We start from the raw sequence: 17,826 nt of genomic DNA, 5'->3' as shown, positions 1-17,826 counted from the left end.
GTGGTAGTTGATAAAATCATTGCCAATGTTACCAACAAATAAACTAATGAATACAATTAGATGGCTGGTTATATTCATCGGAATAATATTAAAAAGTCCTTGTTTTAAAAGAGTTTGTGGGTTATGTCCATGGTTGACAAGATAAATTTTTATGCATTTAGTTAAAATTGTTAAAATATTTTTTTTATTTTCTTTGTTTATCTTGTCATAGGTTTATGAATAATCTTATTCATTTTTTCTTTAAAAAGTAGTCATTTTTTAAAATAAAAATTAAATGGGGATCAAGTCCCTATTTTAATCCCCACTCAATTTGGAGATTTTTGGGACATACCCAAACTATCCCCAATTAATTTTTTTTTTTTTTGGATATAGGGTGGGTTCGAGGATTGCTTCTAAATCAAGTTCGGATTCAAGGATCATAATTCCACCCTCAACCTGTCCCATCGCCATCACTAACCTTGAGGAAACATAGCAATAAAAAAAACAATAATAAAGAAAGAAACCAAGAAAAAGAGACATAATAGTAACATTAGTAATGTTATGCGTATTTTATATTTAAGTAATGATATATTCACAAATTCTTATACAAATTGATGTGGTATTAATTCATTGGTTGAATGGAAATATAAAATAATAAAAATAAATTATATGGGTCAAGAGATATTTAATTCAACCAATGAATTAACGTCACATCAGTTATACAAAATAAATTTATATAAAAATTTGTTATTATATCATTACTCTTTATATTTTGACCCCTATAATTTTATGTTACCTCGTACTCAAATTTATGATTTCTTTTTTATGGTTATTGTGTTGGCCCTCTCAATTTTAGTGATTTTATAGTATAGCCTACTCAGGTATATAGTTTCTTCATTAGCCACCAAAACAAAAATCCTATCTTCGGGGTGTCAAAAGAACCCGCCCGGACAGGACGCCGGCAGGTCCGGGCGTAGCACCAAATAACCGGAACCCGGACCCGGTTTCTTAATAAATTAAAAATAAATATATATAAATGCCATTTTCAAAACCCAAATACCCAAATCGAAATCGCCAAATCCCAATCGAAATTGCCGAGTTGCCCAAATACCCAAATTGAAATCACCGAGAAGAGATGATGACGAGTTGCCGACGGTGGGTGGTGGCGATTTGTTCTCGGTTGCTGAGTCGCTAGCCTTGGCACGCAGCTTTGCCCGGTTGCAAGCTTGGGAAACGTAAACATTATTTTTGCAAGCTTGGGAAACGGTGATGTCTTCTACACATAAAAATTATTTTTGCAAGCTTGTGAAACAGTGATGTATTCATTATTAAACTTTTGTTCTTGTTTTAGGATGGGATGATTATTTTTGGGGGGTTAGCTTTCCAGTGAACGTCAGATGATTTTTTAGTGGTTTGATGCAACCTGGAAACAGTAGTTGTAAGTAGTCGTAGTCGTTTCCTTCACTGTGCAAAACCCCCCATCTCAAACAAAACCCTCATTTTTCCCTCTTAACAAAGAAACAAGACTAAAAGCCACTTTCCCGAGAACCAAACATACCCTTAGATCTCCAATTTCATAATGAGAGAAGAAGAAATAGAGAAGCTTCGAGGAGTGGTTCGCGACTGTGTGAGCAAGCATTTGTACTCGTCGGCCATATTTTTCGCCGATAAAGTCGCCGCTTTAACCAATGACCCTGCTGACGTGTACATGCAGGCTCAGGCTCTGTTCCTTGGTCGCCACTACCGCCGTGCATTTCACCTCCTTAACGCCTCGAAAATTGTGCTCCGTGACCTCCGCTTTCGTTACTTGGCTGCTAAGTGTCTGGTAAAATTCTGTTTTTTTGATTGCATTAGAAAATTTGAATTTCGGATTTGGGGTTCATGCTTTTTGCGTTTCTGGGTTTTATTGTGTTATGAAAAAGGGAAATTTTGAAAATTTCAGCTTGAAATTTGTGTTCTTTATATTACATGACAAAAGAATTTCAATGAGAAATATGTGGAAATTGAATTGCTCTAGCAAATTTGCGTGTCGTGAGTGTTTTAAGAAAATGAAAACTAGATTTTAAGCAATTAAGACGAAATTATCCACTTTGAGCTGAATAAGTTTGATCAATTTTTTCTTGAATGTCTATTTGTTTATACAGCTGGGTAGTTTTTCTTTTTCTTATTTATTTCTGGTCTGTCCTTTGTATAATTAGGAGGAACTGAAGGAGTGGGAACAGTGTTTGTCGATGCTCGGTGATGCTAAGGCTGATGAAGATGGGAATGTTTATGACACAAAGGATAGCAATGTCATGTACTTAGATAAAGATGGGGAAGACAGAGAAATCAATGTAAGTTTTTCTTTGCAATCTCATTTTATTTGGCCTTTTATTTTTTAATTTGTTGCACATTTGTTGTATTCTTTGCCCAACATTTCTTTTTTCTATTACAGATCTCTTCAGCTATATGCTTTTTGAGAGGCAAAGCATATGAAGCCTTGGAAAATCGTGCCCAAGCTCGGCTGTTGTTAGTTTTTTGCGATCAATTTACTGAAAATCGTTCTGCTTAATTGTATAGTGCTTTATGTTATTTTCCCTTAGTTTTTCAGTCAAAATGATACTAGCTTATACTGTCTAACTGTCTTATGTTATAGTAAATTAGGTGCAGTAATTTAACGTACTGTTAAAGAAAGGAAATGACTTCATTGATTTAATGAAAAAAATTGAACATTGTTATAAACTTGTGTAAGTTGGGCATAAGTAAATTTATCTTTGATTTCATTACTGAGCAGATTTTTTCTGAATGCATGAATGTTTGATATATGTGGTTAATAACCAAGGAGTTTGTTTAGATACTACTTGAAGAAATATCTATATATAGATTGGTTAGTCTAGACAACTTTCCTTGATATAAATCAATGCAAAAGTTTGATAAGACAGTTTAAAATGTTAACATCCCATGTCTTCTGGAGTTGCTTTGGTGACAGACGAATAGTAGTATATGCTGGGATGATTTAGTTCAATAAGGCTATTGGTTCTGTTCTGCTTTCTCAAAGAGGTTGATTGCCGAATTTGCTTTTTCAAAGAGGTTGATTGCCAAATTAACTGCCACATGAATGAGATTTTCTACATTTTTTTTTTTTTGGTATCCTGAATGGTTTTTGTTTCCAACCACAATTCTGGTCTTCCATTGGTTCACTCTTTCCTACTCCTGAACTCAGATGAACTTTTGGCTGCAATACCTCATTACTAAATTCAGCTCTAATGACAGAGGAACTTATTTGCTTCCTCTTTCATCTTGTTTCATTACCAACTTTCATATGCAGCATTTTTAGAACATTAAGGAGTAATAGTATAGAAAGGTGGTTTTAAATCAAATGTAACAAGATTCAATTGGCAGATCAGCTATGCTTCACTCCATGTGGTTACCTACACCTGGATGTTTGTTTTAGAGTTTTATGCTGTCTGAATTAGTGGCCTCATTTTATTATCTGATTGAAAGCTTGCATGTATTTCAGTAAGTTGGGTGCTTTCCTCAACTCTTTTTCTTTAGTAACTATTATGGTATCGTTTTATAGCCTTAATTAGCTTTTCTTTGGTGTTTCGTTTGTCAGTATATCTGCTCTATTCTGTTCAATTCATTTTGCTCTATTCTCTCAGTTTTGTTGAATTAAAACACTATGGTTCATACAAAGGCTTACTATATTTTTACATAATGATTTAAGGTATAAAGCAGCAATCAAAGCTGATCCTTTGTGTTATGAGGTATGCATGACATGTTATCAATGTTATTGTTTTTTTTTTGCCCTCCTTGGGGATAAGCTGTTGGGGGAAGCGTCCTCTTCTTGAAACTCCTTCCCTTGAATTTTGTGGCTGCATAAAGCTCAGAAATGACGTTCTAAGCAAAATATTACAACCTCTTGAAACTATTTTGCCTTCTCAAGGATTAGAAAATTACTCAAAAGAGGGCCTAGATTTTTTGAGCTAGGCTTGTCTTTTTTCTTTTTTTAATAAAATTTTAATCCTTTTCTTAATAAAATTTTAATCCGTTTCTTATTAAAATGTTAATCTTTTCTTTAATTTGACCTCTGCTGATCACATAGATGTCTCATTTGGATGTTCTGTATAAGATACGCTGTTTTGTCATTCTTTATGATTTTTTTCTTTATGGCTGTACCTTGATTTCTTTTGCAGGCTTTGGAATGCCTTATTGAAAATCACATGCTAACATGCGAGCTAGGTAATGATTTAGTTTTCTCCTAGTCATCTGTTTATTTCATCTGAGAAGTGGATTATGACAATGTTTACAGTTTGAATTCTAGTTCTTACACGGCCACGTGCGCATGCGCACACACATAAAGAAAATTATAATCACACACGAACATGTTGATAGAAATTTAATTTGGTAAAACTTTCTTTGGCTGTGTTCTACTAGCATTTGATTTTTCATGGAACATGTTACGACAGGCTAATGCTTTAAATTATTGGATTTACTGTTGAATTTCAGAAACAAGTTTACTTTCATCATTGGAATTTGGCTCTGAAGATGGATGGCTTTCTTCATTTTACTCATGCTTGATAAAAAAGGTGAACTGTATGCAAGCTCATTATATGCTCTTCCAAATGTAAACGTCCCTTCTGTTTTCTGATATTGATTCTTTTTGCTGTGTTTGAGTGCACTGAACAATTTCTTTCTTTCTTCTTTCCTGTCTCCCTTTGTTTTATCAGTATGACAAGGAGAATTTATAGAAGCCAAATTTAGAGAGATTGAGAAAGAAAAATGCGATAGTGTCCATTCGAGCTCGTCCTTCTCACACAGTCTAAAAAACAATACTGATCTTTTAGCCTGCAAAGCTGAGTACTATCATCAGTGTGGAGAATACCAAAAATGCTTTGAACTAACTTCTGTGTAAGTTGGTGAAGAAATGAAGAAAATATGGCTGCATTGTTCTTGAGATGCTGTATGACCTTTTTCTTTCCTTTTGTTTTTGTTTCTCCAGATTACTTGAGAAAGACCCTTTCCATCTGAAATGTACCTTCGTGCACTTAGCTGCTGCTATGGAACTTGGACATTCAAATGAACTATATCTGATGGCATGCAATTTAGTGAAGGATTATCCTCAAAAGTAAGCATTTCCTCTTTTTTCTTCTTCTCTTTCTAGAAAACTTTGGAAGTGTCAAATAATGAAAGCATTTTTGCTATTAGATTGACTGTTTTTTATATTAATATGAACTTCTAATTTAAAGTACTCTTTGAGTATTATATTGTTAGCTTATGAAGACTTTTCATTTTTTAGGGCTTTGTCATGGTTTGCAGTTGGTTGCTACTACTATTGTATAAAGAAATATGATCAATCACGACGTTATTTCAGGTAAGGATTATGCATTATTGGGTAAACTGAGGCCCTATAATTAATCTATCCATCTTTTATTGCCTCTGCTGATTTCAATATTGAAGCTTGTAGGTATTGGTTTTTTTCATATGTGATATTATGAAAGAGGGAAAGCTTTTATATTATATCCCGAGAGATCCTTATATTATGAGATTCTATTATGTCTGTTTTCTTTGCATTTTAGGGGCCTTGTTATTCTGTCAACCTGTGATGCTAGATTTCGGAAATCTTCTCTTCACACAGTGTTCTTGGCTCTTTAATTGTCAAAATGTTGAAAAGCCTCTTTTGTGTGATGCATTATATATGCAGTTTAATATTTGTGGAGTTCAGTAATATTGATTACCTTTATTATAATATTTTCAATTGTATAGTTTTTGGGTTTCTTCTTGGTAGGGAAGATTTTTGTCTTTTTCTTTTTGGGTTTGATTCGTCTTCATTATTATTATTATTGTTGTTACCGTTTCCAATTAACCAAAAAAAAAAAAAAATTGAGCTTGCTCCACCCTGCAAAAGTTTTAGGGTGCATTTCATTCTTGAATTGGGGAATCGGAATGGGGAATGGGGATGATTGATTGTATTTACTTGCTACAAACATGAAGGAATTAGAATTGATTTTGGGTGGGGCCTACAAATTTGGGACCGTAGTATTGGAATCCCATTGCCATGGGAGAGGTAGGAATGTGATAGGACTTAGGGCTAAATTAGGGCTGACTTTTATTGATTAAATCAAAAGAAAACAAACAATCAATCCTGACCTACAATTCGAGAGGTAGGTCAATCTCTCCCAAAGCTCCTAATAGTTCCTAATATCAGACAAAACTCAACATAAACCCTAAATGACTCCATAATCTCTTATTTATAGCTAAACCCTAATTAATAATAAGGTTACTAAATTGCCCCTGCCCCTAAAATTACTAAACAGCCCCTGCCCCTTTATATTTGCGCCTAACATAAATTTTCATGGGTCTAACATTACTCCCTCCCAAAAAGACACCTTGTCCTCAAGGTGGAATCCAAGAAACTGTTGCTGTGTTCTTATCCGCAATTCTTTGTGCCAACTCCATTGAGTCCCCTAACCCTCTTGGCCTTAGCAAGCGTAGCACAGCTCGGATTTCTGGCTTTGGTCCCTTCATAAAATTCCCTTCCAACACTGCCTCTGAGATGTCCCCTAGACGTCCCGACAGCAGCTCAAACTTTTTTCTATACTCCATGACTGTTTTCTCTTGGATCAAGACAAAAAATTGTTCGTGCAAATCTCCCTCTTGAGTGGCCCGAAACCTCTCCAACAGCCGGTCCTTAAATTCACCCCACGGCCTCAATGGTTGTTGTTCCCGCCACTGAAACCACATAAGGGTCTTTCCCTCCAGACATAATGCAGCCGCCATCAGTTTTTCCCCTTCTGAGAGTCCATTGATGGCGAAATAGCGCTCTTCCCTATACACCCATCCATAGGCATCCTCACCTTCAAAAATGAGCATTTTTAGTTTCCTTACCCCAAAATCGGCTCCAAATTGAGTCAGCCCCGCCCAATTTCGCGCCATTGAAGGTCTCCAACCTCTTGAGTCTACTCTATTTTCCGCAAATCCCGAAGACCCAGCCCAAAATTCTCCTCGGTCCTTGCCCAGCCCCATATTGGGCTGAAATCCCTCGCCCAACTGCATTCTAGTCATAACCGCTCTCTTTCTCACCGGTAACCCCTCCTCCTAGCCATCCGCCCCTAAATCCGACCTGTCCAGACCCAAAACCGCCTTGCACAGGCCTAAATCCAGCCTGCCCCGGTCCACAACAGCCCTGCCCGGCCTGCCTTGGCCCAAAACGGCCCTGCCCAGCCCAAAATTTGGCCTGCCCAGGCCCTGAGTCACCCCCAAACGCCGCCGAGTCGCCAACCCCGGCCACCTCCGACTCCCGCGCGCCCCATTCCGATGTTGAAACACCGATTCCCAACCCTAAACTGCCTCCTCCAACTGCGTAACCCTCAGATCCACCGCCCCCAGCCGCAACCCAGCCTTCTTCGCCACACCCAACGTCAGGAAAGGCTCCCCTAGGCCGTAAGTCCCCTAGGCTGACCTCCTTGCCACCAAATTCGCCGTGAACTCTTGCCCTTAGCTGAGTAAGACTGGTGGTTTTCGGCCCTCCACCCTTTGTGCCGTCACAGAGCACGGGTTTCGTGTCGCCAGATCCTTCTCCCGCCACACTGCCTTGGCCTGTTGATATTGCCAGTGGTGGGTTGAGGTGGAGTTCTATTAATTTCAGCAACATGGCTTCAAGGGATGAAAATTTTTGTTGAACGCTATTAAATCGCTCGTCAATGGTGGCCTTGAGCAATCCAATCTCCGCTTCTAATTTTTCTTCAAGCACGTCCACTTTCTTTGCTGCCATTGTCTCAGGATTCTTGCTCTGATACCACTTTGATAGGACTTAGGGCTAAATTAGGGCTGACTTTTATTGATTAAATCAAAAGAAAACAAACAATCAATCCTGACCTACAATTCGAGAGGTAGGTCAATCTCTCCCAAAGCTCCTAATAGTTCCTAATACCAGACAAAACTCAACATAAACCCTAAATGACTCCATAATCTCTTATTTATAGCTAAACCCTAATTAATAATAAAGTTACTAAATTGCCCCTGCCCCTAAAATTGCTAAACAGCCCCTGCCCCTTTATATTTGCGCCTAACATAAATTTTCATGGGTCTAACAGAATGGGAAATGAATTGACACTTTTATCCTTAAAGAAATTAAATATTCCTTTTTTACCAATAAATAATATTAATAATAGTAGTAATATTAATAATAATTAATAATAATAATGAATGTAATAATAACAGTAGTAGTAGTAATAATAATAACAACAACAACTAATTTATTCTAAAATTTATAGTATTATGCTCTATTGTAATAAACATGTATATATTTTTCTTAGAAATGTTTATTTATTTGTTTTATTAGTGAAAAATATACAATTTTAACTAAGGGCATTATGGTAACTTGCAATAATGCATTCTGATTACAAGGTAAAGTAAATAGTAAATGGGAATGCAGCTCATTCCGATTCCGATTCCAATTTCAATTCATATAGCTCAAGTAAACAATGTATTCTAATTCCCATTCCCTATTCAGATTCCACATTCCAGCCTATTTCGATTTCTGTCCATTTTAATTCATGGAAAGTAAATGCATCATTTGTCTGTTGCTCTTATTAAATATATCATTTATGGCTTTGATACAAGGTTTGAAATGTTATCTAGAGATATCTAATTGCTTGTTGGCTCCATTCACTACAGCAAGGCTACAAATCTTGATGGGACATTCGCCCCTGCTTGGATAGGTTATGGAAATGCTTTTGCTGCTCAAGAAGAGGGTGATCAAGCAATGTTGGGTTATCGCACAGCTGCTCGTTTGTTTCCAGGGTAATTTTAAGCATTATATATTCATTTCTGTACCTTTCTGATTCTTCTTTCCTTGGATCAGCATATTCATGCAATGAGGACAAGGACAAAGCCACTAACTTGCTTTTGAGCAAGTTCCAGAACACTTTTGGAATTTAATTTTTGCCTTTCTTTTTCCTTTTTTGGTCTCTGAAAGATATCCTAAGGGTTGGGTTTGGTTAATTGTGCTTATCTTGATATCACTCAATTCTCGTTCAATTGAAGAACAGTGTGCTTTGGGTGTATAATCGTGTGGATAAAATATTTTTTTGGTCCCCCACATTTCTATTAGGTTTCATGTAATCCTTGAAATTTCAATTGCTTCAGCTTAATATGTTTCAAGAGCACTGCCGCTAAAAAAATTGGGTTTCATGGGTCGTCAACCAAGATATTTTTTTTTTCCCTTTTGATTTAGTAAAAGTTTTTTACTCAGATTATGCCCTACATGTTTAATAAACTGTTTTACCAATATGAACTTTTTATGAATGATTCACATTTGAATTCCATATTTCTTCCTGAGAAACGTTGTAAGTTGACTAAAATTAGTCTTAAATGTAATGTCTTTCTATTTTGGTGATAAACCACACTGTCATGAGTAGTTATATGGTCGTAAAGATCAACGAATTTCATTGTTTATTGTTTAGTGATGGTATGCATTGTGTTGTGGGAGTACTCTTATCACTATGAACCGTCTTTTTACAGGTTGAATCTTGACGTTCTCTTATTCCAGGTGCCATTTACCAACATTGTACATTGGAATGGAGTACATGCGAACTCACAGCTTTAAGCTTGCCGAACAGGTGTATTGCCTTCTCCTAAATATAGGCTGCTTTTCATTTTTTTTCTTTAGATTTCAGTGAGAACTCTTAAGAGGTTGTTTGTTTTGCAATATGGAGTCTGATTGTTGGATATTCAGATGTTGGTCTATGTGATTTGCTAGTTGATGTTATCTCGCCGGTTTCTTTTTTCTCTCTGGATCTTTGGATTTAATGTGAATACAACTTCTTTCCTCTTTGTTTAATTGTGACAACTTTTAACTGATGCTAATCACAATATTTATTCATGATTCTGAGACCTGTGTAATTATAATTTTGGTCATATCGTCCATTTTCCTTTGTTGTTAAAACAGGGTCTCCTTCATCTGAATCTCTTAGTGATAATTCTTTGAATATCTTGTTGAAATTCTGAATAGCTGTCCTTTCTCCAGTGTTTCATGCAGGCAAAGACCATATGCCCATCAGATCCGCTTGTGTACAATGAACTCAGGGTTGTTGCTTACCACATGAAGGAGTAAGGATGTTTGGTTCACTTGAGTTACTTTTTTCCGATGATCTGTTTACCTTATTAGTGTTTCTTTTTTAATAAGATTATTACTTGGGTATATGAAATTCTAGCCGAGTTAAACTTAGGCGTTGTTTGGTATTGAGATGATGTAGCTTTTAGGCTACAGCTGCTGTAGGAAAAAAGCTGTAACTTTTGAATAAAAGTTAATAATATTAAATAGAAGTTAGTAGTATGTAGTAAAATAATTTTTAAATAATAATTTTGACAAAATTAGTAATGATATAATAGATTTTTCATCATACAAGTGGAAAATCAAATCAACTTAACTTCCAAGCTACTTCAACTAGTGTTTATCAAACACTTTAGTGCTTTAACTTTTAAGATACAGTTGTCCAACTCAATCCCAAACCATGCCTTACAGGAATTGTGCTCTTTTTATTGTTATATGTTATGGCTTTTGTATGAGTTTCCAATCACTGGTTTGACCAGCAAGTAATTGAAGCACTTGTAGGTATAACAAAGCTGTGTGGTGGTTTGAGAAGACCTTGGCACACATTCCTTCCTCTTGAAGTGAAATGTGGGAACCAACTGTGGTGAATCTTGCACATGCTTACAGGAAATTAAAGTAAGTTTAATTTTTGTGGAATAGGCTGTCTCTCTTGTGTCTTCTTGCTCTATTGCCTATTCAAGATATTTTTCCTTTATTTTATTGTGTTTTTGTTGAATTGTACATGAAATATCATTCAGCTATCTAGATTTTTTTTTTTTTGGCTAAATTTTCAAATGGAAGATCACCTTTATCTTGATAAATGCATTTTATTTTAGGGATTCGAGTATAGTATAATAATGTAAGATTTTTCAGTTTGCATCATATGAGATCATGAGCAGCATGAAGATATAAGACAGAAGTATAATGTTCCTTATAACATGGCTGCTTATGATCAGCTTTGCCCAATAAGCTCGAGAGACTACTAGGAGCCCTAGTAGTTGTATCTATAGCACTTCCGAAAAGGACTTGATGCAAATAGTTAAATAAGGATATGCCAGATTATGGATTGGTCTACTCTCTACGGGGTAGTTCATATGCTATTAGTTTATATATTATCTCTTGATGGAATAGTAATTTTTTTAATGTTTGTGCTTTTTTCCGTCTTAGTAGGTGGTGGATTTATGTTCACTTCTGGTATTACTAATCTATAAACATACATTTGACTTACTATTTATTGAACCTGATTTTAGAATCTATCATGTTTCAGGATGTATCACGAGGCAATATCCTGTTATGAGCGAGCGCTGACGTTGTCGAATAGAAGCTTGAGCACCTATGCAGGTCTTGCTTACACTTACCATTTGCAGGTATGGTGAATTTGTTATTAATTCATTTTTCAATGAAAACTTGTGTACCTATGAATATTCTGCTGTTGTGAGGAGTAGTTAGCCAATTAATCAAGTGGTATTTGTTACCAAATACTAGTTTATTGGATGCATCTAGTGTCTACTGTTTAGAGTTTAAAAAACTATTGTCAGATCTTCACCCTTGCATTCAGAAAACTGCTAGAGTCTATGATAATGAATTCGTTTCCCTTGCATTCAGAAAACTGCTAGAGTCTATGATAATGAATTCGTTTCTTCTGGCTCTCTTGTGCAGGATAACTTTTCTGCTGCCATTACATATTATCACAAGGTAAACTAAAAAGTACTCTTGCTGTTTCCTTCATGTGGAATAAGCTTACTGTCTATCGTAGTCATCCACTGTTGAAAGGACAACTCTAATCTCTCTGCATTTTATGGGTCATTGATTTGCTTTTTCATTCTAATCTGCAAATCAGGCACTGTGGCTGAAGCCAGATGATCAGTTTTGTACCGAAATGTTAAGTTTGGCTCTTGTTGATGAAGGTCGCCATGGCATTGACCCCAAAATCGAATTTCAGTGATAATATTCTCCCCCCGCCGCGCGGGGGTTGTAATGTATATGTAATTTGTTATTCATGCCTATAACAGTTTAATTATTTTGGTTTCTGATTCATCCGAAGTATTGGCGAAGGGCTTTTATTGTATAAGCGCAGGGGTGTCATCTTCATCTATATTCTAACTTTTACATTATTAATTTATTTCCTCATTTGCTGAGATCTACTTAGCTTAGAAGTTATTTAAATTGCTTTCTTTCATGGAACCATTTTATTTTAAGAAGGGATATAATCATTTGATGATCACTTTATCATCAAAGTTAAGTCCATTAAGAAATTAATGATGTCCCATGGATATTTCAAGAATTTTAGTTTATTAAGCTAGAAGTATTATAATATTTACAATTTTATCAATTGATAAAAGTATTATCACTTTGTGTGTAAGTAACTTTATTTTTTATTGATTTAGAAGATTGAACTTATTTTCACAATTTAGGGGTAAAATAGACTTTTAGTATAAATTTTACGAAAAATTTAGTTATTTTTAGCAAGTAAAATGATAAAAGTTAGAATATTAAACTGCAAAAATGTAATTATTAAAAAAATTTACTAATAAAGTGATATATTAGAAGAAGTTAGGTGATAAAGAGATAATATCCCTCTTAGGAATTAATTATATTGGTTTACAACCTTGTAGTCTTTTGTTAAGCAGCATAGTTAAATATCTTTTATTGAGTATTTTTGTTTCCTATTTAACACATGCAATCTTTTATTAAATGAAAAAAGATTTTTTAAAAAATAAATAAATAAAAGAGGAGCAAAGCCGAAATCAATCGAGTTCAACTTCGTCGAGCCTAGTGTACTCAGTTTAGAATTCTAAATTCACAAGTCTAATCAGGTTTATGTTATTATTATGATATTAGTTAGAAAGGCAACAAGGAAGCAAGTCGAGTAACTACTTATGCACGTGAACATGATTAAAATCTAAATCTCTTAGTTTAGTATAAAGATTTATTAATTAAACTAATTAGAACTCACTAATTTCATAGTAGTTCACTCTTATTCTTAATTTCTTTTTTTAAAAAAAAAAGAGATCCCTATTCTCAAAGTTATTTTTTGTTTTAATCTAACTTTAAAAAGATTAAAGGTTGTCTAGCAGAAAAGCCTACAATTAATGTTCAAGAAGGAACAGGGCGATTAGAGTACTTCTAGAAACTAGAAAGAGATCCCACTAGCATTTTTGGTTGTAGCAATGAAAAAATAGATTCAATAAAATGATCCAATGAAATAGAATCACATCAATCAATCATCAAGGAAAATAATTCTTTTCATTAGAGCTGGTAAAATTTAACACGGCCCGATTACCCGACACGAACATGATATAAATAAATGGGTATGAGTCGTCAAATTTAACACGATTATTAAATGGGTCGGGTCCAGGTCAATACGATTTTTTTCGTGTCGGGTTAGGGTTAAAGTTCTTGACCCATTTACCCGATCAATGACCCGATTATATTTTCTATTTTAAAATAATTTACATATTCTTATCATTAAAACTCAAATATTAGAGATAATTTTCTTTTTTTTTAATTCTTTAAAAGGGTGAATATAAACACAGTGTTTTATTTATAAAATTTTAAATACATTTAGAGCTTCAATAGTGTAAATATGTAAAAATTGATAGACATATATATTTTATAATATTAATAAATAATATTATATATATATATATACCTCAATAGTGTAAATGTGTAATATATTGGTACTGACATAATTATATATATATATATATATATATACCTCAATAGTGTAAATGTGTAATATATTGGTACTGACATAATTATATATATATATATATATATATAATATTATTTATCAATATTATAAAATATATATGTCTATCAATTTTTACATCTTTACACTATTAAAGCTCTAAATGTATTTAAAATTTTATAAATAAAACACTGTGTTTATATTCACCCTTTTAAAGAATTAAAAAAAAAAAGAAAAGCATCTCTAATATTTGAGTTTTAATGATAAGAATATGTAAATTATTTTAAAATAGAAAATATAATCGGGTCATTGATCGGGTAAATGGGTCAAGAACTTTAACCCTAACCCGACACGAAAAAAATCGTGTTGACCCGGACCCGACCCATTTAATAATCGTGTTAAATTTGACGACTCATACCCATTTATTTATGTCGTGTTCGTGTCGGGTAATCGGGCCGTGTCAAATTTTACCAGCTCTAATGAAAAGAATTATTTTCCTTGATTGATTGATGTGATTCTATTTCATTGGATCATTTTATTGAATCTATTTTTTCATTGCTACAACCAAAAATGCTAGTGGGATCTCTTTCTAGTTTCTAGAAGTACTCTAATCGCCCTGTTCCTTCTTGAACATTAATTGTAGGCTTTTCTGCTACACAACCTTTAATCTTTTTAAAGTTAGAATCAAAAGGGGTTTATCAAATCTCGATCCTCCCCAATTTAGGATTTCATAAAACAAAAAATAACTTTGAGAATAGGGATCTCTTTTTTTTAAAAAAAAAGAAATTAAGAATAAGAGTGAACTACTATGAAATTAGTGAGTTCTAATTAGTTTAATTAATAAATCTTTATACTAAACTAAGAGATTTAGATTTTAATCATGTTCACGTGCATAAGTAGTTACCAATATTACTATGTTTAAGAAAAGTGGTACAATAGTTTGTTTCATGTACATTATTTATAATTAATTATCACATTTCTTTTTTTTTATTATTATTGGTTAAATGAATCACGAGATCAATGGTACGGATTTATGATTGGGATATAAGGAAGAAATCAATATGAACTAGCTAAGAAAATGGGGGATTAAAATGAGAATGGAACATGAATCTCTTAAGACATGGGCATTTGGCATCTTGAATTTTTCTAGTTTATTATTATTATTATTATTGTCGTCGTCGTCGTCGTCTTTGAGGGTGTTTAGGTCAATTTATAGTGTAGATGCCGATAAGTACAGAATAGATGAGTCAACATATGTTGATGGGGAGGTGAATTCTTTTTCCTTTTTTGTCATTTTTTTTATGATTTTTTTTGTCATTTATTCTTTTAGCAACTTTAATTTTTTTTTAAGACTTTTCGTTCTCAGTGGAAACACGAGATGCACGTGAGGTGGTTGTTAATTTAGGAGTTGAGTTGAGTTTTTAGTAAATATTAAATTAATATTTATTAAATAAAAGAATAAAAAGATAAAAATGTAAAATAAATTCTATTAATATATTGTTCGTCAAAATTAAGTTTAATATTGAATTTTCTAATTCGTCGTTTAACCTATAATTTTGAAAAAAAATAAAAAATTGTAAAAATAAAAAGAAAACATAATAAACTATTAACCATATGATGTTATAATATTAATACGTTATATTGTCACTTTCTTTTTAAGTTATATGATTTTATAAGTAAATCTAGAGTCAAGTTAAATTACAGGGTGAGTAATTTACGACCCAACCATTTTGTGCAAATATGAATATTTATAAGAGTGGGGTCTAGGCTGCAAGTTACTACTGATGCTTTAACTTAGCGAAAAACCTTAAGTCTATCCTTTTTAGGATTATTTTCTGGGGAATTGTCACTTTCTCCCCTACAGTAATTAACATATATCATTTATCTCCTTATTATTTTTAAAATGGCAAAAATCTCGTTAACAGTATAAGTTTACAATATTATCCTTATTTGTAACTATTCTTTTATTTACATTTATTATAAATTAAATAAATTACATGAATAGAAACTAAATAAAAAATTAAGTATTAAAAATAAGAAATATATGTTTTGATATGAGCAAAAAAATTAATAATAAAATTTTTTTCTTGTAATTATTTATTTTGTGAACATTTTCTTATAATAAACATTTTGTAATATTTAAAAATTAAATGTAAAAAGTATAAGCAAAATATTTTATTATTTATCTTATAATAAATTTTTATTTGTCATTCAAGTTTTCTTATAATAATTTTTTCTATCATTTTATAATAAATTTCTTATATATTTATTATAAGAAACTTTTTACAAAATAAATAAGTACAAAAAAAATTATTATTAATTTTTTTCTCATATCAAAATATATATTTCTTATTTTTAATGTTAATTTTTTATTTATTTTTTATTCATATAATTTATTTAATTTATAATAAATATAAATAAAAGAGTAGTTAAAAATAAGGATAATATTATAAACTTATGCTATCAAAAAAAATTTTAACCATTATAAAAGTAATAAAAAAAAATAGTATACGTTGATTATTGTGGTTGAGAAATTTGCGGTCTCCTTTATTTTCTCCATTTGAATAACACCGCTCGAACTTTAGTTGACCACGTGTCAACATTTCAATGGTATCATATCAAATTATTAGCTGTGAATCATTGAGTGAGAAAACATACCGGACCCACAACTTTTGCTTGTACGTGAACGTGAATCACATCCTTTTTTGTCTTTTTATATAGTGAATCAGATTCTTGGAACCTGTGAAGTGGGGAGTGGGGACCGATCGTTTAAGTTATTTAAATTTAAAGCCAGCAATAATTGAAGTTTTATTTGTTCTTTTTTGTTTTAAATGAGGTAATAATTGAAGCCTTAGGATTGTTATTGATTATTACCTCCACCAAAGCTTTCTGAAAAAACAGATTAAGAAATTTGTTTTTTTTTTTTTGTTTTCCTCGAAACGACATAAGACGATCGCTCTTAATTTTAAATGACTCAAGTTGACTTACCGTTGAACTGGAAGGACATAAGGAGAATGACCTTCTCATTTTCCATCTGTCATAAAAATTTATTTAAAAAATAAGTGCATAAACTAAGCCGGGCTTAACGTTTTATTTTTAACCAATATATATATATATATTATAGAAAATGATATTTACATCCCAAGATTTAGGAAAATAGTCACAAAAACTCTTGAGTTTTTAATAAAGGACACCAAAACTCTTTTTGACCATAATGTCTTTTGACTCTATAAATCTAAAAAAAAAAAACTCTAAAATTTTATAATGAATAGAAATATGACATTAAAATAAATGTAATAAGATATACATTTCAAAATAATTTTAATATTTAAAAATATTTTAATATTTTTAATCTATTAGACCTCTTTTATTATATTAAAGCAATTTTTAATAATAAATAGAAACAAAATATTAAAATAAAAATTATTTTGACTATTATGTAAAAGTTAATTTTAATATTATTAATAGAGAGATTTTTTAAATTGTAAAATCTATTTAACCCAAAGATTATTTAAAATCTTTTTAATATTACAATTATATTATTAAAATAAATATAATAATCTAAAATTTTAATATTATTTTAAATGTCAAAAATAATTTAATATTATTAGTCTACCAGATAGATTTATATTATTTATAAAACATTTGTGTTAGTTAAAAAATTTTTTAAATCAATTTTTTAATTAATATAATCAAAAGTTATTGTGGGCAAAAAAGAGTTTTTGTATCTTTTTTTTAAGACTTAAAGAGTTTTTTGTAACTATTTTCCCAAATCTTGGAATGTCGTTATTCTTTTTCTTTTTTTATCCCATCTCAGTTTTTTTACAAGTATTCAAATATTAGTACGTGAAATATATTTTAAAATATCCATCAATTTATTATTTCTTAAAGTACCTTTTATTAATAAATAGCATAATACACACGAAGGACCATTGATATTGATGTTCATACATCCGAATCAATTTTCGAGTCTACGTCATGATTTCTACGTCACGAATTCTCCAAATTATGATGTATATCTATTCTTTCCCCTTTTGGTAAACATATCTCACTCTTATTTAAGGCAAACCTCATAGAGGCA

At 32.2% G+C, this 17,826-nt stretch overlaps 1 pseudogene; it reads left to right on the top strand.

Annotated features, from left to right (window-relative positions):
- The first annotated feature begins 923 nt into the window (after positions 1-923).
- On the top strand, positions 924-12,192 carry LOC102622544 (anaphase-promoting complex subunit 6-like; annotated as a pseudogene).
- The last annotated feature ends 5,634 nt before the right edge of the window (positions 12,193-17,826 follow it).

This window comes from Citrus sinensis, chromosome 3 (assembly GCF_022201045.2).
Source record: "Citrus sinensis cultivar Valencia sweet orange chromosome 3, DVS_A1.0, whole genome shotgun sequence".
NCBI classification, from domain to species: Eukaryota; Viridiplantae; Streptophyta; class Magnoliopsida; order Sapindales; family Rutaceae; genus Citrus; species Citrus sinensis.
Note: the sequence above shows the minus strand (reverse complement) of the source record. Positions and strands in the feature narration are given on the sequence as shown.